General features: G+C 48.9%; 1 protein-coding gene across 2 annotated transcripts in view; it reads left to right on the top strand.

Moving 5' to 3' along the window:
* Pard6g (par-6 family cell polarity regulator gamma) overlaps positions 1-25,706 on the top strand; it is a 69,054-nt gene that overhangs the window by 30,927 nt on the left and 12,421 nt on the right. The window lies entirely within an intron of this gene.

Genomic DNA, 25,706 nt, shown 5'->3' with positions numbered 1-25,706 from the left:
GAGAAAAAAATAGAGCTTTCAACTGTTGGTGTGGGGCTCAGAGAGTCAGTTTTCTGGCCTATGGTAGTAGACTTTAACATTAATTTTCAGGTCAATACTAATTTGTTGAAAGGTCTTAAAAGTGGCTACACACTGCCTTTTTCACCTTAAATAGCCTTGACCTCTGCCCTTTAAAGATGTAAGAAGAATAACACAAATACTTTCAGTCTTTTATGAAGAATAAATAATGCTGATTTTTTTTGGTATTTTAACTAGAGGCAAGTGAATTCAGTAACAAAGAGGCATTTGTCTTCCTAAGAACTAAACTTAAGGGCCCTAGTAAGTATGCACTGTTCACATCTCTGTAAGACTAGGGAAAATAGTAACTTGAAATTATACCTTTAGTTAACTTTAACCTCTAAAGTCCTAGCATTGTAAGCAAATGCTGTTTTGTCTTGAAACAAATGACTGACAACCTAGGAAGGGTGGTGGGTGGAGTGGGGTGGGGCAGCCTGGTCTCCTGTGAACTCACCCTGCCTTCCTCTCAGAAATGCACTTCACATTTTTTTTTTTCCCTCACATCTGAGCTAGGCAGAACCTTGTCATTTAAAAGCATTATGCTAAAGGAAAGAGCTAGCTACAAGGGAAGCTTAGAAGTAGAAAAAGGACATTTTTATAATCAATTTGCTAATCATTACCCTTTGCCGGGGCGGACCTACTTTGAACATTGTGAGCATTGGCTAGAAGGGTGTTTTTCCTTTCTGAGTGGCGGGCCACTGTGTGTGTGCAGTGTGCTCAGACTGAGGAGCCAGTAGAGACCCAGTAAAGCCATGCTGCAGAAAACCATGCCTGCTGTCAAGGGCTGCCGCATAGGTGTGTGCTCCCAGCATCCTTTGGTATTACATAGTTTTTGTTTTTTTTTTTCTTGCTCTGCCCTGAGTAGCAGCATGACACGCTCAAGTCTGGCCTTTTTGGTGTGAGCACATCTGTTATGTGACCTCAGAACCTTCTCGTGGCTTTTCATCCAAAGACCCAGAGCAAGCCACTGTAAGGTACTGAGTGAGGAAATGGAGAGCCAAAGTGTAGAGCCAGCCGGGAGGCTCAGAACTGTTGGCTGGCCCTTCTGTTCCCTGCACGTTAGTGTTGTTGTTGGCAAACAACATGTGGGGGTGACATGGCTCTACTCAACGTTATTGTGAATAACACATAGCATGCCAATGGACAGTGTGGGGCCTGTTGATTTGCGTTGTTCTTATATGTGGTTATGGGGGACAGAGGAGACACCAGACCTCACTTTAGTCCAGTTCTCTGGTACAAAATCAGAACATGCTGGCATCTGTATTATAGCAGAACCCAAATGCTGCTGACGATGCTGACAGAGGAATAGAGCTAACCCTCCCTCACAGTGATGAGGAGACATCTGGAATCAGGACGCTCATGCTCCCTGCAGCCTACAGTGCCCCTCTTTTCTCTGTCCTCTGTGGTAGCCACAGCTGGTCCTCATGTAAACCCCTGCATCCCACCACCCCTTCCTGGAACTCTGCCCATCAGGCCACTGGAAAAATCCATCTGTTGACACTCTGCCTCCTCAGAAAAGCCAGTTTCAATCTGCTCTAATTAGTTCATGTTTTCCTCTGCTCGTCTGTCCTTCTCTCTGGATGTTTACCTGCTACAGATTCTTAGAGTGGCTTGTGATTCATCTCCACTAGACTACAAGGCCCCCAGGGCTGATTCTTGGCTATGCTACAGTGACCCCAACTCAGAGCCTCACTCACGGAAGCAGGCAGAGGTTGGAGGCTCTAGAGAGTTGGCACACATGTGCATGGGCCTTGTTACCCATCATGAAGGAAGCTAGTGTTTTTATCCTTCCTGCCTATGGAGTGGAGACTCTGAGGTCCCAGCAGAGGCCATCTTGAGTAAGGCATGCCCCTCAGCATGGAGCTGCCAAACCTGGAGTGGGTGGGAGCTCAGGTCTACCTGTTCCAGGTGGTGTTGCATCAGCCTCACCCACAGTTGAGGCATGTGGAGGCCCGGCACCCTGTCAGTATTATTTCTTTTTCCTCCTCATTATTCTTCCTCTGCTGTGAGGATCAGCATGGCACTCCCAAGCATGGCACCCATCTGTCAGATGACCTCAGGTCCTTCTCACGGGCTCCACCATCCTTCCTGAGGTAGGAAAGTGACATCTGCTGTCAGATTCCCATATCTACTCTTGGCTGGGCCCGTGCACCATCCTGGCCCCTCATCACACCTCTGGATCACTCAGGGCCTGCTTTCCTTTCACCCTCCTTACAGGGTTCCTACTAGAGTAACTGTGGGGGGGTGGGGGGGCGGGGAAGGCTCTAGGTATCTATCTGTACATCTGTGGACAGCTGGACACCTTTATCTGCAGGACAGACTTGCTGGCCTATAACCATGAAGATCAAGTGTCCATTGGTATGGAGAGGACAGTTCTCATTGTGACTTCCCCATGGTGCCACCACAGCCCCACCCAGTGATGCCCAGGTCACTTCCTGTAGTGTGTGTGTGTGTCTGTGTGTGTGTGTGTGTGTGTGTGTGTGTGCAGTCCTGTGCACTTCTGCTTGATGCATGGGAGTGCCCATGGAGGCCAGAAAAGGGTGTCAGACCCCCTGAAGCTGGACTTACAGGTGGTTGTGAGCAACCCAGTGTAGGTGCTGGGAGTCAAAATCAAATCCTCTGCAAGAGCAGTAAATGCTCTAAAATGGGAACCATCTTTCCAGCTCTGACTGATGCTGGCTTTTAAGAAGAAACTGTATTACCATCTTCATAAATGTACAAAGCTCCCAACTGTGCTCAAAACATTCAGTCTGCGTCTTACAATAGTTGTTTCCCCCAAGACACACAAGGTTGTAACAATAAAGTGAAAAATGAGTGTCCCTTTCAACTAAAACCACCAGCAGAGCCTGTGTGGGGAAACATCCACATAAAGACTGGCACACAGGACCATTCACAATAGCCCAAGAACGAACAAAACCCAGGAATCCACCTCCCAGTGAACAGAAGGCCAAGTGTGCATGGTAGTTCGAGGGAATGCTGCCCTGCTAAGCACTGCCTCGTGGCCGTGGGTATCACAAACGGTATGCTGAGGGAACTTAGCTGGAACCCAGGGCCAGATGTCATGCTCTTAATACAGAGGGATCTGTAGTTGAGAACATTGTTTGCTAATATTTACTCGTGGCCCTAAGTCAATAGCTTTCTGGTCCCTGGAGAAAACGCACTTGATGCATCCGTTCCTGGCTGAGGACATACAGTGAAGCGCCTTGTGCTGTCTTAGTTCCTGCCAGCATCCGTCTCTCACACACTCTGTCCACTGACACCGTTGTCATTTTTTGTTTTGCTTTCTTTCTGTTGGTGATTTCACTCTGTACAGTGGCCTGGAGCCTAAGGCCTGAGTGCCATCTAATTATGTTCAGCTCAGGGTGTGGTAGCCGGCCTCGTGGAGATGTTGTGTTACAGAAGTGTCGTTCAGGCCCACTGGCCACGAGGTCAGTCACAGAATCAAGGTGATTTGCTAACTGGTTGTTGAAAGCATCGTGACTGGAGTCTCGTGATACCGAACATATCCTTCTCCAGGGATCATGACTCTGGCTTTACTAACTCATATTGTTCTCAGTGACTTTCCAGAAAGAAAGAACGAACCCTGAGTAATGAGACTTTGGTGTATGTGAAAAGTCCAGGATGAGGAACACCATAGAGAGTAAGTCCATTCAGGCTAGAATGGCATCTCAGGCAGTGAAGTGCCTGCAGGCCACACAAGCGGAAGGTCTTGAGTTCGGGCTTCTGACACCTGTGAAGAAGATCAGGTCTGGCAGTGTGCCTGCAACACCCCACTGCTGGGGTGGGGCAGAGACAGGCATGCCTTAGATTTCTGTTGTTGAGATAAAACACTCTGACCAAGAGCAACGTGCGGGTGGGGGCTTTCAGCTCAGGGCTCCACAGCACAGTCCATCCCTGAGGGAATTCAGGACAGGAGCCGAAGCAAAGCTGGAACTGGGGGGAGCAGATGCCGAGACGAAGACTATGGGAGAGTGCTACTTCCCGGCTTGCTCCTCGTGGCCTGCTCAGTTTGCTTTATTATATCCCCCAGGACCACCTGCCCAGCGATAACACCTTTCACCACGAGCTGGCCCCTCCACACCCATCACTAGTTAGGAAAATGCACCACAGGCCTGCCTCCAGGCCTGTCAGGTGTGGACATTTTCTCACTGAGGTTTCCTCATCCCAAACCACTTCAGTTTGTCAATTGAACCAAACAATCAAACCAAACATCCAGCCAACCCAAGGTGATCCCTGAAGGGCGGCAGCCAGGGCAGCCAACCTAACTCAGTCGATGCACTTTGGGTTCCGTGAGAGACCTGGCAAACATAACGTTAGTGATCAAAGACAGACACACAGGGTCAGCCTCTGGCCTGAGTGTAATAAATGTGAGTGTGCACCTGCACACACCCACACTAGCAAGTTCGTAGGCCACGCATGCACATCACAGAATTTGAGATCTCTGTGAATATGAAAGTGTGCACTTAATAGTCAGTCTCATGAGCGCAGCACAGGCCGGCCGGGTACCAGAGTTACCTGCTGACAGTAGTCACAAATAATCACAAAGTGTTCTGGTCTAAGATACAGCCTTTAACAAAGCCCCCAGGATTTTCTCCAGCCTTTATTTCCAAAATTTACAATCCTTACTGTGTGTGAACACTTTGCCTTTTTTCCCCCAAGGGGTGGCATCATGGAGATATCAGAAACTCTCATCTTAATCATGGGTCATGCTGCCTGCAATAGGACTTTTTAATTAACATTTGTTTGAAAGTTTTCCCTGATAGTCAGAAACTTCCTGGGTGTTTCTTCGGGTGTGTACTGAGCCCAGCTGTGACCCATGCCCCAGATATGAGCTTTGCCTGAGTGTGAGCCGTGCTTCAGGTGTAAACCGTGTCCACTGTCAGCTATGCCCTGGTGTGATCTAGACCCAGGTAGGAGTGGGTCCCAAGTGTGAGCCTGTCCAGGAAGAATATTTGACATTCTTCTGAGAAAGTGTTCTCAAGCATTCCTGTGGCAGGGCTTATGGTTCATACAGCTCCAGGGTCCCCACTTATAGAAAAGGCTGCATCTGGGGCTCAGACAATCAGCCAGGAACCACCTGCCTTTTGTCTGACTGGGTCCTGGTCAGGGGATGTTTTCTTGAAGACTTTCTGTACATGGAGGCTTGGGAAGGGTGTATAGCAGGCCTCTGGCTTCAGTCTTCTTTCAGACTTCTTTCTTTGAAACTTGTTGGCTTCGGCCACCACCTTCCCAGGGCAACTCTTAGAAACCCTGGCGCTTTCCTTTTGGTAACTAACAGCTTTCATCCTGTTCTTGACGTTGATGTTCTGTCCCTGTGAGCAAGGACCACAGCAGGCCCAGAACAGTGCGGTCAGAGTGCACGGCTTGCATGCCTAGGTTGCAGCCGGGGTGAGTTTCAGCGGCTCATCTTTCTTTTCCCCTGCCTTTCCCTCCTACCCTCCCTAGTGGGTGCAGGAACACTTGGGAGCCACTGGTAGTGAGAGAAGGGAGAGCTGAGGTCAGGAGGGATACTCATTGTGTCTCCTATTTTTAGCAGAATAAACAGGAAGTCCAAACACTAACATTGTTACCACTCATTCATCAAGAGAGTCCTTCAAACACCAGTGAGGCCCATGATCTTGTCGGCTCCAGGCCCTGCCCAGGGCAAGGTGGGCTGCCTCGGGAGTGGGGCGGGGTTCCTAACATAAACACGGATGCTGCACCTAAGCATGTGGTTCTTAGCTGTTCTGGGCATTTTGGGTTCTTAGAATGAACAAAGCACAATTAATTGCAAATGCTTAGATGTATCAGAAATTGTGTGAGGTTGCATTTGTTTGTTTAATTTATTTCATTTAAGTGAGTTGTATTTCATTTTTAAGTATAAAGCATAAGAACACTGCTGACAGTGTTTCTCCTGGATTCTTAGTGTTGGCTCTTGGTAGCCTTAGCTCCCCGAGTTACTCTCTCCTCAGAGACTGCCTAGTGCTGCTTCTAAGGTACACTCTGCTGCTCTGACCCTGCAGTGTTGTCCTGCCCTGGTGCATACAGGGACAGGCGTGGAGCTGGCGCTCAACTCTCCACTGGACATCAGTACTGCCGTGGTTCCCAGAAACCTGCGCGTTTGGGAGATTTCCTTTCTCTGTCTTTTTTAATGTTGGTTTTGTTTTGTTGTGTTTTGCTTTTTTAAAAGGCCAAAAAGGCCTCTCACTACCGTGGGAACATGGAGAAAACAACAGGCCTGCAGCCCTGGCTCAGAGTAGGCGTGGGAGAATGTGCTGAGGCAGCTTGTGAAAAGCTGCACACCAGAAGCACCCACCACCCAGAGGAACGTAGCTGTCTGGGAGCCCACTCAGCCAACCCATAGGCCTCAGCTTGTCTGCCTTGTGTCCTTGTGCCCTTCCTGGCTGGCTTGGCTGTGATTAGCACATTCCCCAGCAGCCCCAGCAGGGATCTGATGTGCAAATGGTGACATTTTCACACCTGCTAAACTAATGCTTTTCTTTCTCTCTCGTCTTAGCTTCTCTTAAACTGTCAGCAATAGTATGTTTATAGTTTGGCTTCTTGCTTTCTAAGTGTAATATGTCAAAAATACACCCAACTGTGAAATGCTTTATAAAATGTTGTTTTAAGGCTTTTCTGTTTATAATATATTTGTGTAGAGAAAGTCGGGCGACATGGAATAATCCCCTACCCCAAGACAACATTTAGCATTTGGCAAAATTGTTCCAGACCTTGGATGTGCTATCAATAAACAGGTCATTGTGTCCAAGCCCTGGAGCTGGCCTTGGCCTGGCTCTGTATTTTTGTCTTTTGCAGCTGTGGGTAGATGAGCAGTACCCTGTTGTGATGAACGTGAATGCCAGCAGCTCCTTCGTGGCTGATTTTCCCGGTCTTTCTTCAGTCTAAGCTATGTGGAGCAATTTAATAAATAAATTCTTGCTGGATTCAATTAGATTACCAAAGGTGTATGATTCCATGTTCCTGTCCTCAGCAGGATTTCAGCATGATATCTGAAACATTTGGACGTAGTTATGCCCTATGAAAACATGGTCATTAAATTTGTCTTCTCAGACAGGATGACAAAGGCCAGTCTTAAGGCCTGCCAGGATGACTGGGGACATGCAGATGGTGGCTATCCCTGGGCTGCTACAAGCCCTGGGATCCTGCCTCCCCTGGCACCTGGTGTTGATTTCCACGGATGCTCCCTTGGCCTCACCTTTGTCACTTTGTAGAGTCTGACCTCCTGTCACATGTCATCTGGCAGTGCGGATGCCACTCATGTGAGCAGCTCACATGATGCGGTAATTAGTTCACAGTCACTTGACCAGAGTATTGGAAAGCTGAAAATGTCATCTTGTTTCTTCTCTCTGGCATCAAAATTGCTCACTGGGTGGCAGTAAATAGATTTATATATAAATTTAGGGTGATGATACCCTGGAGCCAAGGTGATATGGTTTCAGAACAAAAATCCTATAATAGATCATCTAAGACAGCTGTCCCCCTTACTTCCAGAGTAAGTTAGGGTCCTATCATGGGACCTGTTAGCTATTTTAGATGTAAGGAATCCTTCTGGCTGCTGGGTAAACCTGCACCCTGTCCACACCACTAAGAGGCTGCTCAGTGACTAGAATACTGCCAGTGGGATCTTGTCTCATAGTGACCTATCTCAGATGTGCAAAGTAGAGTGTTTAACCCCTTCCCCAAAAGCTTGCTAGTCTCTCCTAGGTTATGCGGTGAGCACATCAAGTGTGCCATCAGCTCTCACAGTAAAGTATCTGCTGACGGGAGCCACGTGCTAATCTAAAATGGGCAGTGTGAGCGCAGTCATTGTGGGCACTGTGGAGAAAAATCAAGCATGTTGGCATGCATCCCTGGGGGCCGCCTGCAGAACGGATGGTTGAGAGAGGCCCCCTGAGAGGCCAGCAGAGGCTAGGCAGGAGCAGCCTACATGCTGGTAGTGGACTTCCCTCCCCACAAAGTCATGCAGGCTCTGCTATCCACAGGTGTCCAGTGGGGGCTCCACAGCTAATCATGTAGTTTTGACAGTACAAGGGGTCCCCAAGTAGACCTACCATGGACCCCACTCTGAAAGGCAAATGGCCCTGCCTCCTTATGATCTGAAAGATCATGAGCTTCAGTTGGTGAGCTTTGGCAGAAACTCCTCGAGCCGGCCAGAGTAAGTGAAAATTCAGCACGTCTCCCTCCACTCGCAGCAGGCCTTTGCCCAGTCAGGGTGACTGCGATTTCTAGGTCCTTGCTTACGACAGTGACCAAAGGTGTTGGTTGGGGTCATTGGCTTCAGCACAGAGATTTTGGAAATGTGATCTCTCAAAAGTCACGGTCTTCTTTCGTCCCCTTCAACCCAGATGTTGGCTCCTGAGTCAGCCCACTCAAACTTTATACCATAAAATCTGGAGCCCTCCACAAAAAAGCATCCAGTGTATAGGCAGGCCACCATCATCGCCATAACAGGGCTGCCACTCCCTGTTCAGGTGTTTATCCCACCTCCAGCAGCAGCACTCTGGGAGACTCGTCATGCACTCCCCATTAACACCCATAACTCTGAGGGTTGGTTCAGTTAGCTGCGCAGTTACAGAGTGTCTTTTCTTATTAGGCACCTGCTTTGTGCTCAGAATTCTACTGCCTCCTAGGGATACAAGGTTAGGTCAAGGCTCCTGCCCTTGAGCGGCCTGCAGTGCTTTCTCCAGATGACAGGTGCTCTGCTCAGAGTGAGCAGGAACATGCTGTAAAGGGAGGCCAGACAAAAGAGGCTACAGCATCAGACCAGCCCAGGAGGCTTTGTGAGGAGGCAGTGCCCGTATCCTTGAAAATGGACCATGGAGTGAGAACACGTGCATCTGGGATGGACACAAAGTCATGTAGGGTGTCAGGGAGGGAAATGAGGTGAAGGTCGACTAGGAGGTGCCAGCAGACGTTTGCATTGGGATGTAGGAATGCTGGGAGCCACAATCTCCATGAGGGCCTGCACACAGTAGGTGCTCACTAAGGCCTACAGATAGTAGGTGCTCACTAGAGCCTGCACACAGTAGGTGCTCACTAGGGCCTACAGACATAGGTGCTCACTAAGACCTGTAGACAGTGGGTGCTCACTAGGGCCTACAGAGAGTAGATGATCACTAAGACCTGTAAACAGTAGGTACTCACTAGGGCCTGCAGACACTAGGTGCTCTTCACAGGAGGCTTCAGAGAAAGCAGAATTTGAGGCCCACACAACAGGTCAGCTGGAGTTTGGACCAGGTCTCCAGGGAAACTTGGCATTTGAATTGCCTTGAATTGGGACATCTGTGGCATGTTCACAGTGACTCCCTGACGCTCGTGAACACAGTTTTCACTCCCCGCCAGAGGCTCCTTTTATTATACATTCATGTGGTCTACCAAGCTCAGGAGTCATTTACATACCAAGTTGCTGGTAATTCTGAATCCAGAGCCAAAACTGCTGGGCTGAGGCAGGTAGGTGCTGGCTCTAGTCAGTCCCTAGGGGAAGATATGAACACTGACTCCATGTTGTATCCCAGTCTATTCAAAAGGCTTGTTCAGATGGTAGCCATAGAGCATGCCAGTCAGTGGAGACCTGTGCACAGTTCATCCTGCAGTCTAACCGACTTGGGACTCATCAGAGAGGAGGAGAGAGATCTTAAGAAGCCACCTGGAGCAGGGAAACTGCCTCAGGCCATGGTTCCAGGTTCCTGCTTGAATCCACCTAAGTGGTACCTTTACCCCTTCTGGTGCTGAGCTTATAGCGCCAAGGTGTTTGCTTGCCTTTTCCCACTTTCCCTGTGTCCATTCCAGACTCCAGCCTGTCTTCTAGATCGTGGACAGCTTTCCCATGCTCAGCCTGGCTGTGCCTCTAAGTATCCAGGGATGGTCCTGGACCCCAGCTAAGCCGGCTGGTCCATCTCACCATCTCTTCTTTCTCCTGCGTCCCCACAGCTCCTACGTAACATCAGTAGTACAGCTCAGTGGTCTCCCACGAGTCACTGGGCACATCCCAATTACACCGTCACTCTGAGCCTCCATAGGGCCCTCAGCATACCCTACCTCGGTTTCTCTGTCCCATCCATGTTATTTCCAACTCACTCTCCCAGAACGCTGTCACCTCCCAGAGTTCCCTTCTGTGAGAATTCTGACATCAGGATCCCTCAGACTTCATTCCTCACGTGTGGCCTTATGTAACCTGGGTTCGCCTCAGCTCTCAGCCCCAGGAGTCTTGGGACATAGCCTGTGGCTCAACTTCCCCATGACTCAGCACATAGAGGATTCTAAGCTGTCGCCTGAGAGCACACAGAGCCCTTATTTCTGTGCATCATGGTAAGGAGGTCATTGTAGGCATGATTTGCTTCTTCCTTGTTCGGAGTTCAGAGATATAAAAATTTCCACCATGAACTCTCTTTTTCCAGAAATGCTGGGGAGAGTTGGATTTCCTCTTACATAGCACTTTTCTCTTCCTGTTTTGCCCTTATCTCTGTGGTTCCCACCTCCCCTGTGGGAAAGTGGGTCAGCACGGGGGTCACCACCTGTGAGGGAGTGCTCCTCCTCTAGCTGCTCTGTTGCAGAAGGCTGGGGCGCAGACTCGCACTGAACACAGAGCTGCTTACATCGGGATTGGTTTTATGTGGCAGTGAACCAGGGGTGTGCTCACCCTGGCCACGTCCCGCCACACATTTGGGTTCCCACATGAAGCTGGCTATACGGATACAAATGAGTGAGGACTGAGGGTAGACTTTGTGAAATTATGAAGGATAGTAGTGACACTAACATACTGATCTGCTTTTTTATAAAATGTGTGTCATGAATTTATCATCTTAGCCATTTGTAGATATATGTTTCAGGGGCAGTCAGCGCGTCCACACTGTTAGGTGAGCATTACCACCATCCACCTCAGAACTTTCCAGTCTTTGGAACCTCAAGGTATAGATTACTATATGACATCAAAGGAGAACTCTTATCATTGATCTCTGTCTGTGGCCTTGTTGGATATTCCAGATCAAAGGCAAGGAATTACATTTTTTTTTCAAAAAGGTGATCACTTGAGAAATAATTGTCTAATGCTAAAATATGTACCTCAAGCCCTCAGGCCCTTGCCTGCTGACTGGCCACCTTACCCACTGTCTCATCCCTGCCTTCTATGCACGGACACTCCATGGCGAAGTCATGTGATGTGACTAGGGTTCACAGTGGACACACCAGGGCCAGGAAGGCATTTCCCAATTCATGTCAGAACGTGCAGAGAACCAGCCACTCTGATTATCATCTCCCTGGGCCTTTCTGAACCAGAAAAACATCCTTTCTAATAGGAAATGAGTTCTGGAGATTCCAGTGTTCCACACTGAGTTTGCTAGGAGCAGGTCCCAGAACTGACAGCACTAACATTCCTGCTCCAGAAGTCTGTAGACTCCCACCATCCATCCATCTCTCTGTATCATTCTCCTCCCCTCCAGAGTGAGGAGAAGACCATAACCAGATCACAGGTCAAAGGATCAGATATGTCCTGAATACAGGTTTGCAGGTTCTTGTAGCTGGGGCTGGTACCCTGCCAGATGCCTTTAGTGGAGAGGGCACGCTCAGAGACCACCCAGAAAATATCCGTAGTTGTGGGGATGGTTAGAGAATCCCCCTGTGTCACATGACCCCTCTGTAAGACTCACTGCATCTACTAATGTAACCTCGACGTCTGCCAGGATTTCCCTCCCAGTACAAGGGCTAGAACTCAAGTGGTGCGTGCAGGGGGTGCTCCTCTCTGAGCCAAATCCCCAGCTGTCAAGATGGCTAATGATTCCTTAAAGATCAGATGGAAACATTAGTGTGGTCACACTGACTTTGCATAAAAACATGTGAAGGCACTTGCTTTTGGTGTTCAGGATAACTCCTGGCACCAGTGTAGACACAGATGACAATGTTTAGGCTCAAGGCTTAGCCAGCTGGGATGTACAAGCTGGAAAACAAACCTAAACTTGAAGCAGGCAAGTCTCCCTGATGGTAGTTGCCACAGCAAACAGTTCTTGATGTCTACTGCCTGTACCTGTGCACACCCGTACTTAAGACCGCATATGAGCACTGAACTCCTGCTAGTCAGAATCTTAGAACTGTGAGATTTCCACATTAAAGGTTGTCTAAGCCAGCTTTCTTGTTTCCAGGAGCAAGCTGAGATCTAAAGAGGCTTCTTTAATGCCTTCTGTCCCTGGGCAGTGTTCATACTGTACACTGGCATTTGTTGATTTGGCTTTCTCACAGACCAGAGTCTAAATCTTTCATATCTTTAGAGCCTGTTACTTGAGCAGAGACCAAAGAACCCATAGGTCTCTTGTGCCTGAGCTCCCCACACTCTCCTCCTGGGACAGAACTCCATGTTTGTGTCGCGTCAGGACCTCACACGGAGGTTGCTGTCCATGAGCCGGAGTAAGGAACTGGGTCTTTCGAGCAATGATTTGTTCTCATCTCTTCCCAGCTGGACAAGGGTTTCTTGCATCAGCAAAGCTCAAAGAACCATATACAAGGGAGGGAAAGCACAGGAAGCACCGTCATGAACAGCAAGTCCAAGCACTCAACAGGGCCGCCTCTTGGACTATGCTAAGGCAAGGAAAGAGACTTAGCGTGGATAGGGGTGTTAGTCTATAGTCCACTTACAGGGATGTGTGTTGCACCAGCACTAGGCAAGAAAGCCATTGTGCCATACAGGCCGGTGCAGCACAAGGAGGTCAGAGATTTGTCACTACTCCCGATTCTCTGGTTTTGCCTCATACTGTAAGGTGCTTGGTAGTCCAGTGTCTATCCAGGCAGTGCTCAGACCCATTTTTCACCCCCATACTGTGTGGCTGGTTTGCAGTATAAGATGGGAGGGGTTAAAAACCTCAGGACACATAGGAGGCCCATAGCTGGAGGTACTTCAGAAGTCCTGTCTCATAGAAATGAACATGCAGTTACCAAGTGTGTTCTAGGCCCGAGTGAGAAGGGGGTGGCAATGAGCTCCCCCCACCCCCCACCTACAGTCTTTCTAAGAAGTGGAACTGCTCCTTTTACAGAGGACAAAACTGAGTTCCAGAGAGCACATGAGACTTTATAGAGCCACAGGGCATCAGGTGATGGGCCAGGATTGTTCCCGAGTCTGCCTCCAAAGTCATTTCCCCCCATGCCCTCGACGCTGGACTTACAAATTATAGAATACTAGGTGTGTGTTCAAATGAAGCCTGCTAGCTAGAATTTCACTGGACCAAATGTCTGTGGGTTGTACAGTGTCCTATGGTGACAGTCTACACAAGAGACAGACATACGGATATGCCAGCCTTGTCACAGCTTGCCCCTCACTGGAGGCTGCCACTCAGGACCCTTATCCACATGGATTCCCAAACCTGGATCTGGGTTGTCATCCTATACTGAAGACCTTCTTGAACATCAGGAAGAAGGCTTACTCAGGAATTACAACCCACAGTCTTTACAGTATTAAGTGTTTGCTTCAAGGTACACTATGCTAACAGAAGGAGGGACCTAGGTCTACATCTATACTGTCTTTTACTTGTGTAAATAAACTCTGCAACAGCCCAGCAACCAGGAAAAATCCCCGCCTGGGGTGGTTAGTGGAGGGTAGGGAGGGGTACCCTTAGTTCTGGGTTTCTTTTAGGGGTGATGAAAACACTCTGGAATTAGACCGTGGTGGTCTGAATTTTGCTGAAAGCCACAGAATTGTACGACTTCCACAAGTGAAGTCGGTAGGCAAGTCATGCACTATAACTATATGGTATCATAATCTAGCGATTTCCACATGCTTCTGTCAGCAGTATTTCTGAGTTTCTGGCCACTGAGGTTTCCTTGAGAGGTCTGGTCTGATGACGGGTGAGAGAAGATCCTGAGAGTAGAGGGCCTTCAAGAAGACACACTTGAGTCTCTCACAGGATGGCGGGTATCTGTGAACTGACAGGGAGTATTTGCAGAAGTACCACCTCAGTGCTGTACAGCTAAGAGTGGCCCAAATGACCCCATAGTGGGTTCCTGGTGTCGCACTGGGGGCATAATTGAAGGCCTTAGAAGTTAGCAATCTTCTTGAAGGAGAGGAAGAGAAGGGACATTCGTGTCACCAGTATGACCTGCTGTCCATAAAGAAGCATGGACAGTCGGCTGGTGTCACCTGTAGCAGGGCCTGCTGTCCTGTTTTTCTTGATCTCACCTGATCAGAGTTGATCCAGGCCCACAGCTGAGGATGGGCGGGGCCTGGTAGTCTATCCCTCCCCTTCCCCAAGACCTTGGCACTCCTCATTCCTTTGTGGAACTTCTGCAATCTGTCTGGACTGGTGACTTCACAAAGCCCTGGGAATTACTGAAAGAGGTTTGCCCTAAATATGGGCTTTTCTGCCAACAGTTATTTTCAGTTTTTTCGATTATGGTTGTGCTCTCTGGTAACCACTGCAGTATCTCGTAAATACAGACTGAATCAGAGCCGAGCTGTCGAGCCAACTCTGGGGTGGAGACAACATGTGGATGCCTGGAGTCTGTCTTCTGCCCACAGCCTGGGAGTGTCAGGTCAAGCAGCCCACTGAGCAGGCCAGGGCCAGGTAGTCCCCAGAAGCCGTATACTAGCCATGAAGTTATTTCTCATACACTTCCTGTTCACACCTGAAGCTGCAGGAGATGAACCTAACATCCCATAGAGTGAGCCTAGCATCCCAGATTGCAGGGCTACATTATATCCTGACTTTCCTGGACCTGTTATCTTTAGTGGTGTCCAGCAAACTTAGAAGGGCTGTTAGCCAAGGCCCTGCCTGCCTCTGACTTGGATCTCTGTAAGAAATGCGAGACCCGTGTTTCCTTTATTTCTCCTCCATGGTGAGCATTCAGGGAACGGTGGGAGGCAGCCCTTCTTCAGCCAAGTGAGAGTCAGAAGAGACTGGGGGTCTCTGGTGCTTCCTATACATGGGAAAGGCACGTTGGAGAATGGACTGATGTAGTTCAAAGCCTGGGACAGAAATCTGGGGAGGCAGGTTGGCATGAGGAAGGTACCCAGCTCGAAGAAATCTGCTTCCAGTTGACCTCTCAGTTATGAGAGGAATGGGGAGAGTCGTGGTTGGAAGAAGTGCAGGATCTGGAATCCAGATCCCCATTCCCCATGGGGTACAGAATGCAAACTGGAGTCCTTGACACAGTAAGGACCCTTAGTGGCAGGCAGCGGGGCTGGGACACAAGGGTGTTTTCCTCGCCCTCCACAGTGCTACAGAGTCCTGGATCTAATTAAACTGCACCGGAGACCAGGGAGGGACAGGGAGGCACCTCTTAGTTGCATGCTTTTGGTTAAGTTCATTGTCTGAGAACAGCACCCAAACTCCAGTTTTCCAGACTCACACCCTCAGGGCCACCAAGGTCCCAGCAGACACAAAGCCTGGTGACTGACTGGAAGTCCTACTCATAACCCAGTAGCCTCAAGGTCTGGAACAAGTCATCTCAGCTCCCTTGTGCCTCGGTTTCCCCATTTGTTAGCTTCAGGTCTCAGGGGATTGAAGACTCTCAGGGGTCTTGTGAATGTCAGCTACTGTCTCCCTGAGCTGAACTGTATACAGGGAGAAGGCTGGGCTCACACAGTAGGTGTACGGGAACAGGAAGCCATGTTCCAGGCACTGAGAAGCTGGGTGTAGGCATACCTGGTCTTTATACACCAAGCTGGAAGGGGCTGAGGTAACCTCTGGTGCTCTCCACTACTCCTGTAACCCTAGAACTGCCAGGTAACTGACCCATCAACCTGCTCACAACCTGCTCACACGGAGGGCTGTCTTGAGGCTGCTCTCAGGTAATCTGTATGTCTTGTTCACACTCGCTGCCTGTGGATTTCAGCCTACAGCTTGTAAGATCCACACACTTTCTGTCATGAAAAGCATACGTCCCATTCATTTTGAAACAAAAGTCTAAAATGCCATTGAAGCCTCCTGTCTCCCAGACTGGTCCTCACAAGAAAGAGCCTGATGATGTGCGCTGCTCGCCCTGCTAGAGTGGAAACAGGATGTAGGCCCTGAGTGGCCTGTGTGATATCTGTGGGGAGAAGTCCACTGGCCTCAGAAACAGTAGAGAAATTCTGAATAGGAACCACTCTGATGTCTTAAATTGCATCTAACACCAATGCCTAAGTTTGATTTCTGCTGCTGTGATAAAGACCATGACCAAAAGCAACTTGGTGGTCAGATGGTTTCTTATGGCTTAGCCATCCCGGTCACAGTCCATCATGCAGGCAAGTCGTGGCAGGCATTCAGGCAGGAGCCGGGCAGTAGGAACTGAAGCCGAGGCTATGGAGGAACACTGCTTACTGGCTGACATTCACAAGACCCCTGAGAGGTCCAGCCCACTCTAGGCCTCACCACTCCTGGACCTGTCATTCATCAAGAAAGGGTCCCACAGACTTGCCTGTAGGCCTGGTGGAGACATTTTCCCAGTTGAGCATCCCTCTTCCCAGATGACTGTAGTTCATGTCAAGCGGACAGAAAACCTAACGAACACAGCCAGGAAAGGTGAAGAAGTTGGCTAAGGATGCTTACGGATCGAAAGTTGGTTTTCATGTGTTACTTTTGGTGTGGGCTGGCCTCCAAAAGCAGTCCCCCTGCCTCTGTCTTCCCAGTGGTGACCTTGCAGCCGTGAGCCGCCACCCCTGGTTCTTGTGTGCTACTTCTTATATAGCAGGAGGAATAGAAGCTCCAGCAGCCAGAATCCTGTCAGCACATGACTGCTCACAGAACTGAGAGATGAGCGAGAGTTAGTTTGCATGCATGCACACTGATGGGTATGCACGGATGTGGGTTCACACATGTATCCTGAAAAAGCATATGTGCACCTGTTTATACACATATGTAAAGGTTTGTGTGTGCACACAGATTGTGAGTACGTGTGAGGGTGTGTGAGAATTAGAGTGTGTGCACATGCTTGTGTCATTGTATGTACCCTCGGGTGTTTGGTTATGTTCCTAGAGTAACTTCACTTCAGGGTGCTATGACATTCAGGTACTTTTGACTCCAAGTTTGGATAAGAAAGTCATAGAAGCTAGTGTGCTTTAAAATGGAGCTTAATCACTTTACATTAAAATTGGTTACTTTCTGAGGATCCAATTGGCTGTCAAGGCTGAAACTTTATGAAAGAGCAAAGCCACACCTTTGTGCCCACACAGCCCTCACCCCGTTCTCATTAGTCAGGGTACATGCGACATTCAGTGTTTAAGTGGAATATGCCCAGGTTATGACCCTGGACACTGCATAGTATCACACACTCATGGTGTGAGCTGCAAACTCAAAAACTTCTAATAATGTGCTAGAAAGATTGCATGTATGAACATCACACTCGGAGCAGGAAGCTGAAGGCAGGCGTGAACTGTGTACACATATGTCTGTGCACAAGGCTGGACTGACCTGTCTTCTTGGTGTGTATCTAGCTTCCACTTGGAGCACCTTGCTATCAATTCTAGCTAGACAATCTGAGAGAATGGCTCAGAAACCCACCTCACAACCATCTGGCTTTAGCTCTCTAGCTGCCGGTATTCATCCCATTGAGCCCTTCGGTGCTGTGTCACCTGATTAGATCTAAGCTCAATGGGGACCAAGCGTCTTTGAGACACTGTCATGGTCTCATGTCATATCCTGCATGAGAGGGAGGGGACCATGTGCAGGACTCTATGGTAGGACAAAGTCTCGTAGGCTGCAGGGAGAGAGGACACCACTCTTATGGCTTGCCTCCCACTGTAGCGATCCCCAAGATGGTAGGACTTCGCTAAAATGCTGGGTCCAAAACCAGTGAAGAAGAACTGATGTCTTCCATCTTGAGTGGATATCTTGAATACCGACTCTTCCCACATTGCCTTAATAGCTTATAGCTTATTTCTGCTTTGTACAAAATTGATGTGATTTTATTTATCAGTATCTGACAAGGGTGTGATTGGCCCTGTTAATGAAGCAGCATTAGCAGATTCCTGAGCGCAGCAGAGAAGCAAGCTCCTGTGTGCACACCGTACCATTAAAACACAGTGACTAGCTGCTCCTTTTGTTTCTCTTAATCATGTGCTCTGACTAAACAGGCAGGCAGAGGCCCCAGGGTTAACCCTCATGACTGCACCTCACTGTGTACAGCTGGGCCCAGCAGTCTCAAATTGCCAAAAGGCCATTGTAACCAAAATAGAAGCAATCTAGAATCGACAGAGTAAAGAACCCTCAGCAGGGAGGTACAGCCATATTCAGTTTGACTGGAATTCACAACAAGGGTAGCCAGATCCTGAGCAGTGGTGCCCTTTGGGCCTCAGGCCTGCTCACAAGCCGTGGGTGTAACTCCCATATCTTTGGAGGTAACAGACCTGGACCTGCTTAAAGATAAAGGACAGACTCTCCTAGGATAAGGGGCTCACAGGCAGAAGAGTACAGCTGATGCTTTCAGGTTTGTTTGTTGATGTTTAAAGGAAGAAGCATAGACTGAAAAAACAAAGGTTGGACTCTGGAACACATCAGAGCACACCATTCAAAAGCATTGTGAAGGCGTGATACATGTGCCATGTCCCAGCCTGCCCAGAGTGTCCCGCTGGTCATCAGTGCCTTCCCAGGGCCACACAGCATTGCCACAGTAGAATCTAGAGCATTTTCATCATGCACCTAAAAGGCTCGTCCCCATCAGCAGTCACCCTAACACTTCACCTGCCTCTGAAATCCACTAACCTACCTCCAGCCTGAATAGGTTTTCCCATTCTGGACATTTTTTGTAAATGGAACCCTACTATTCATGGTCTTCTTTCACTCAGTGCGTCATCTCCAGGTCTGTCTGTCCGTGTTACAGCATGCACCGGTGCCCCGCTGCTCTTAGTGATGGGGTAAGATCACTGTGGGTGGAGTGTTGACTGCTTTGTTTGCTCCTTCTGGTTGGCAGGCATTTGGTCTGTGTGCACTCTTTAGCTGTTGTAATCATGACCGTTGTGTGGCCCTGTGCACTTACATGAGCTTGGTGATAGTCAGTCACAGAAGAACCCAGCAGTCTCACTCCCAGAGAGTTTACTGCTCACCTGCAGCCAGTTTGTTTCCTTTCCTGGCTTAGCTGCTAAGCCTAGAAGAGTAAGGAGAGGCACTCCTGTCCTGCTCCTGACCTGATGGGGACCTTCTGAATGCCCCCCTCTAGTTAGAGGCCTAACATGCCTCATCCGTGTCAGGAGGCATCGGCTCTGGTACACTGACTTCATTTTTGTCTGGAAAAAAGAAAAGGCTGAGAAACATGAAGCTGCTTGACCACTAAAATGCTTGTAAACAAAGTCCACAAATAGCACAAAGTAGGAACTTTCAGGCAGTGCCCTTCCCCACAGAATCATAATTTCACCATTATCCACATGCATGCACACTTTGCCCTGGGTGCTGGGCTCTTTGCCCAGGGTGGATATCCACATCTACTCTCCGGCTAAAAGACTTCGTTTGCAGGTTTTCCTTATTTTATTTTCCCTTCTTTACTAATTAAAATTTTATAGACACTGTTAGGGCCACTTTGAAACAGAGGGATCATTGTGACTGGCTCTGCTGAATTTAGCTGATTGTGGTCTGGAAGGCAGTGAGCGCTGGGGCCAAAGGAATGTTCTGCAGGCATAAATGGCGGATCTCCCGTGCACAGAAGATGACAGAAGACAAAGCATCGGGGGAGAAAGCGACTGGCTGTGGGTTGTACTGAGCTTGGGTTTGTGTGCACTCTATCCGGCAGGCTCCCTCGCTGGCCTGAACCCTCAGGAAATCTCCCCAGCCCTGGGAACTGTCTGGCACCAGGGGACTGATGTGCAGTTTAGAGCAGCTGGAAAAATAGACATATGTTCCTGCTCTGCCCGACTGGCATTTCCTGACCTGTGCTCACTTGCTGCTTATTGGGAAGAACCTGACTCTTGTCTTGTTCCTCACCGTCTCTCACTGTGCTGGACTCTTCTTCCCGTTTTTAGTTCCCTTCAGAAGCCTAATTCAAAGGATGTAGTTTCCGTTCACAGCCTCCTTTTTGATTATGCTTCTACCAGGTCTCATAGGTATCCCACGGTCTCCACAGACTGCCTGCCAACAGGCCCTATACCATGAGCTGAGGAGGCCAGGAGGAAGGCTGAGGAATGATTTCTGACCAGCTGGGCTTTAGCTTACAGCTTTTTAAAAGTGTGTGCAGCTTCAGTCAGATGAACAGCCCTGTGCCCAGAACTGAAAAATACAATGGAAATATCAATCTAAAAAGCCCCCGGAAACATTGATCCAAGTAATAGGTCATGATTTTTCAATCATTCAGAAGTCTGATAAGTGCTGTGAACGTGCCTCATGAGACCTGAGGTGAGCCGCTCGCCTCACTTCCCAGGTGACCTCCAGGTAATTATCTATAGACACAAACGTGTTGGTTTAGCTTCCTCTATACCAACGAGAGCTATTTTATATTCGTTTTTCAAAACACATTAGCCCAAACCACCCCCCAACATACAAAGTGATTTTTACTGTACATTTCCAGCTGTCATCATCGGAAGGAGCTTCAGAGTTCAGGTGTCAGAACGGGGGAAGATTGACCCCCCAGGCATTAACGAGCAAAGACTTTTTAAAACACTTTTTTGTTTGTTTGTTTTGCACACCAGAGTCCACCCACTTCCAAAAAACGATCCCACGATTCCGGTGCCCACCCCTCCCTGTATCTGTGGGTTGCGACTGTGTCGTCAGTGAACACGGGAGGGGGCACTGAAAATCAGTGGGAGGGTTAGGTGCAGATCAGAAACAGTGGAGGGGGACACGGGCAAAGGCAGGTGGTTCTGGGCAGTGAGAAGCCCTGGAAACGGCCAACAGCCAGGGAAGCCGTGTTCAGCCCCTCAACCCTTTGGGGCTAGGTTGTTGCGGCCTCAGTTTCGGGAAGCTGTCAGATCTGCTGAGGAGTTGTAGCAGTGGTGTGGCATATGGAGCCAGGAGAGATGTGAGTCTGTGGGGCAGCTCTTCCAGCTTACACACAGATGCACCTCATGTGGGGGTTACATTTCCCTGGACTTTCCTCAGCTCTAAAAACAGGGGTGCTCGAGCTGGCCCCTCCCAGTGCCTCCGGCCTTCTGGCAGAGGGAACAGGAGAGGAGTCTGGTCATTGGACAATATGAATTCGGAAGCGTCAGCTCTTGTGGAGCCCTGTGTGAATTCGGAGGAGGATTGAGCCTCTGGGCTGTCCGTCTTCCCCTCCTACCTGTAAAAGCCAACTCTCAGCTATTTCCTGTCACGCAGAGCAAACCTAAAAGACTCCAAGCATTTAAAGAACCCTCTTTGCTGTGGATGTGAGCGTGAAGCAAAGGTCTCCCTTCCTCTCAGTGGTATTTTGGCTGAGTAACTCTTTTCGGTCAGGCATTAACTAGCAAAGATGTTTTTAAAAACAAAAAACAAAAACCCTGTTTTTGTTTGCGCCGTCGGTAACTTATCTGCACTCCTGGCCTCTCCCAGGTGGGTCCCAGTATTGCTCCTACTGGCCATGGCTGCCTTAGGCCCTTCCTTTAAGGCGCTTGTGGACCAGACCGCCTGGGCCTGGCTATACTCTGTACCTGGCCCTCCTGGAGGATTCAAGGAAGAGCGAGTTCCCCCGCGGTGCTTTGTGACTAGCTCTCCCTCATCCTTGCAGCTAATCCTCATTCTCTGGCCCCTGGAATATTATCTCTGCTTCTTAGGATGCTGCTTCCTTCCCAGGTAGCTTTTATGACTACCGCACTCCTTCTTTCTGGGAGCAGTGAGCAGTGACCCTCTGGCACAACCCCGAAGGGGAGAGGTGACATGTAAAGGCGCAGAGACATTTGAGGAGACAGAAGCAGACCTTCTCTTGTCCTAACTCTGTCTTCACTCTCTCCTCATCTCTGAGGTGGCTCCATCTGTCTCCACCGTGCAGCTATACTGACCACTGTGTCACATGGGAAGACACCCTTAGGTTTCCCAGCACTGCCCTGAACAGCTGCAGTCTCTGGGAGGTTCCACCCTCCAATCCTTGTGAGATCCACAGGTCGCATCGTGACTCATCATCTGGCAATCTCTGGGAGGCCTGGGGCTACCGAAGGTGTCTTAACAAATCACCTTGGTAAAGTCAACCATAAGGTTGGGCTGGGCATGTGTGTGTGTGTGGAGGGGGCTGCAGCTGCAGCTCCCTGGGGCTCCCCTACGTAGATATACCTCTCACCCCTTCCTTGGGGAATTTCAGTCCCCTGAAGGACAGAATATAATGGAGAGCTTTTCCTTTCTGTAGAGGAACCCATGTTGTTGCCCTCCAACCATTCCCACGTGGCAAAAGGAGCAAGCACTGAGCAAGAGCTGCTGGGAGCTGGGACCTCATCAGTAGCAGTGACACGTGACCAGAGGCCCCTTAGATTTGGGTAAAAGGCATCAAGTTTGCAAAGCCAAACCAAAGTATCACTGAGCAAACAGGCCTTGTCTACCCAGTGACTTGGAACTGACTCTGATGATTGGGGAAAATTTTATTCAAACTAATACAGTTATAAGGAATAATTCCCTTTCCCCAAAAGGTGTCACCCACCAGGATTCACACGGATATAGTCCATGTCTCCAAGAATGGCCGGACTCACTCACTCGCCATTTGGTTGGTTTGTTGTTGTTGTTGTTGTTGTTGTTGTTGTTGTTTTGGTTTGGTTTGGTTTGGTTTGGTTTGGTTTGTTTGTTTGTTTTTTAAGAGACAAATTGTAACTATCTGGTCAAACCAAACAAAAAAAAAGAAAATCACTTTCCCCTCTCCACAGCTGTTCACTCATGTGTGCATATACATGTTTGTATGGGTGTGTCTTATTCTTCAGGGCTAGTGAGGGCGTATATACGTGACTAATGTTCTGCCTGTGGCCCAGGGTCTGCACTCAGGGCTCAGAGTTCAGTTCATCCTGAGTGTCTGCGCAGCTCAGCCTCTGGTCCCAGGTGAGGCTCCGCCTCCTTCAGCCTCATTCTTTGCTTGTCAGTGTGAGAACGTGAGCCTGGGCAGGCAGTGGGAGAGGCTCCTCTGGGACTGGCTTGTGCTTTCTTCCTTCCAACCCCACAGATGTCCACACCCATCACTTTTGGCCAAGTTAACTGCCCCTGTGCTCTCCACCGAGAGGCCAAGACCAGGTGGGACAAGAGTGAAGATCAGGTGCTTGTCTAGGCATTTGGAGCTTTTTCATGTCTCACTTTAAAAAGAAAAGGGAGTGTACAGTATAGGTTGTTACTTGAGAATTGAGTTGAGATGGAAAAGTGCCTGTGTTCTAAATTTAAACAAGATGCTAGACATCTCCATCACTCTTCAGGTGAAGATGGGAGAGCCTGACTGACAAGCACATGTTCATGTGCTTCAAAAAGAGAAGGTAACTTCTGGTTCCTGGCTCCTATCCTTTAATGGCTCGTCTATCCTCTTGGGTCTCCCTCTGTTCCATAGATAGCACCTGTCTGTGAAGTCCACCTGTCCATCTCATCCTCTGTCCCACCCATACCCTGGCTGTAGTTTTTTTCCTCTCCCACATTATGGATTATTCCTAATCGCAGACCCTCAGTGTAGAGCTTCTCCCCCTCTGAAAGCACCTCCCCCAGCTGCCTCTTAGACCCGCTAAGCACTGAGCAGATGACAGCAGGGTATTCATGCCCATGATGCTGTGGCTCATGCACGTCTGGGAATATTGGTTTTAGAGATGATGCCTGTAGGCTCTCCCACTGAATACAAGTGGGAGGCCCACAGCAAAGATCAGTTAGCATGCAGTAATCCTGCTTCTGTGACCAGGTCACCCAACGGCATGGGCTGGCTGATCATGCATGTTCTCTGTGGCTAGGATGGCAGGGATGTTTGCTAGGCACCCAGTGCCCACCTGGAGAGACTGAAGAGATTGATAGTACTCCATCCCTGTAGCACTGCAGAGCAGGCTCTGTCCTCACAGAGCGCCATGAAGACAATATGCACAAGAACAGTTCTAAGTGCACATGGTGCTCTCGACTGAATTGTGTCCCCCAGATCTATATGTTGAAGCCCCAATCGACTGGGATCAGGAGAAAAACTAAGGCTAAATGGAGTTGCAAGGGTAGAGCCCTGATCCAAAGTTTGTAATGGAAAATGTTAGCACCAGACTGTCAATGACGGGTAGGATGACTGGACCTTTCCTGTTTTGTTATTCTGTCTAGCCTGTTCGCCACTGTGTTACCCTGTGTAAAAGGCAGAGAAGCTGGATCCTGAGGTCACATTGCAGCCTCCAGCCTCAGTTTCCCTTCTGTCAGAAGATGCCAGCCACAAACTCTGCAAGAACAATGAGGAACTAGATGGGCAGCTCTCACAAGCCTCTAGGAACTTTGCTGGAAAGGGACTTGGCCATGACCTTGCTTAAGTACAGCATACAACGTGCCAGGTGCAGACCTAGGGTTTTGCAGAAGCCCTATAGGTAGCATAGGCAGCATAGTCTCAAGTCATGATTGTCAGTAACTGAACTTAGACATAGCAAACAGTTCCTCAGGCCAGCAAACTCCAGTGCACTAGAAAGTGGCTCTTGACCAAGCAGGAAGGCCTTTGTACACCGAGGCCTAGAGGCTGGGAACATGTAGCAGTGTACATGCTCGCTACCTGGCACTCCTGAATCCACATAGAACTCTGGGTGCTAGATCCAAGACAGCACACTGGCTTCCATATGTATGTGGTGTGAGCTTCAGGAGCCCACCAGAGCCCTCACCCCAAAACTCGGGGATTACCTCCTTTTGCAGAGACAGCATGGTCAGTACTTTGTATTCTTTTTTATTTTGCGACTTTCAAGAAAGAGTTATTTGAAGAAACTTATTTGGGGGCGGGGGGAGAATCCCCTATCTCTGCTTTCTTCTATGGGCATCTCTGGAGTATGGCTGCCCTTCCATATGGCTATGGCCTGTTCTAAACAGGTTGTTTTAGTACCAGTCAGAACCATGCTCCCTACCCTAGTAGTTCTGTATCTTTTCTTCTTCCTACCTGCCTGGCAGATGTTTTAAGCAGCTAAAGCATCCTGATGTACATACATTTGTGTGAAGCTGGAGGCACTGGTGGCTGTACACGCCAGCCTTGAACTCTAACATTGATGCGTTCATTTTCACACAATGCCCCTTCTCTTAGCACTTGGCGGAGGGGAACCAGTTCTCTAAGGCCGATGGAGAAGCACGGAGTGATGCTTGCTCTTCTGTTGTCATGACCCAGGGCAACAATCACTGTGTTTGGTACATAGACATGGATGAGGACATAGCTTTAGATCTGGACCATCCCTTATATGTAAGGAGGAAGGATTGATTTTGCCTCATGATTTGAAAGTACAGATTATTGTGTTGGGAAAGGCATAGTGGTAGCAATAGCTGTAACTGCAGCAGCCGGGCATATGCACTGGTCAGTTATGCTTTAGTCACAGATAGAAAGCAGGAAGATGAATGCTAGTTCACTGCAGATGATTTAATACACACACACACACACACACAAACACACTCACACACACACACTGCCAAAAGAAATATAAATTGAATATCAAAATATGAAACTATGGTTTTACTTATGGCTTATACCAAAGGACACTAGTGAGAAAATAAAAAGACATCTTGGAAATGGAAGAAAATATTTGCAAATCCTCCGCCTTCTAAGGGACCTGTCTCTAGGATATGTAAAGAATACCCATGTCAGTGATAAAAAGAACAAAGGAAAGGGAACAAAAGATCTGAACAGGCATC

This window comes from Arvicanthis niloticus, chromosome 14 (assembly GCF_011762505.2).
Source record: "Arvicanthis niloticus isolate mArvNil1 chromosome 14, mArvNil1.pat.X, whole genome shotgun sequence".
Lineage (NCBI taxonomy): Eukaryota > Metazoa > Chordata > Mammalia > Rodentia > Muridae > Arvicanthis > Arvicanthis niloticus.
This window is presented reverse-complemented; position numbering and strand designations above follow the sequence as displayed.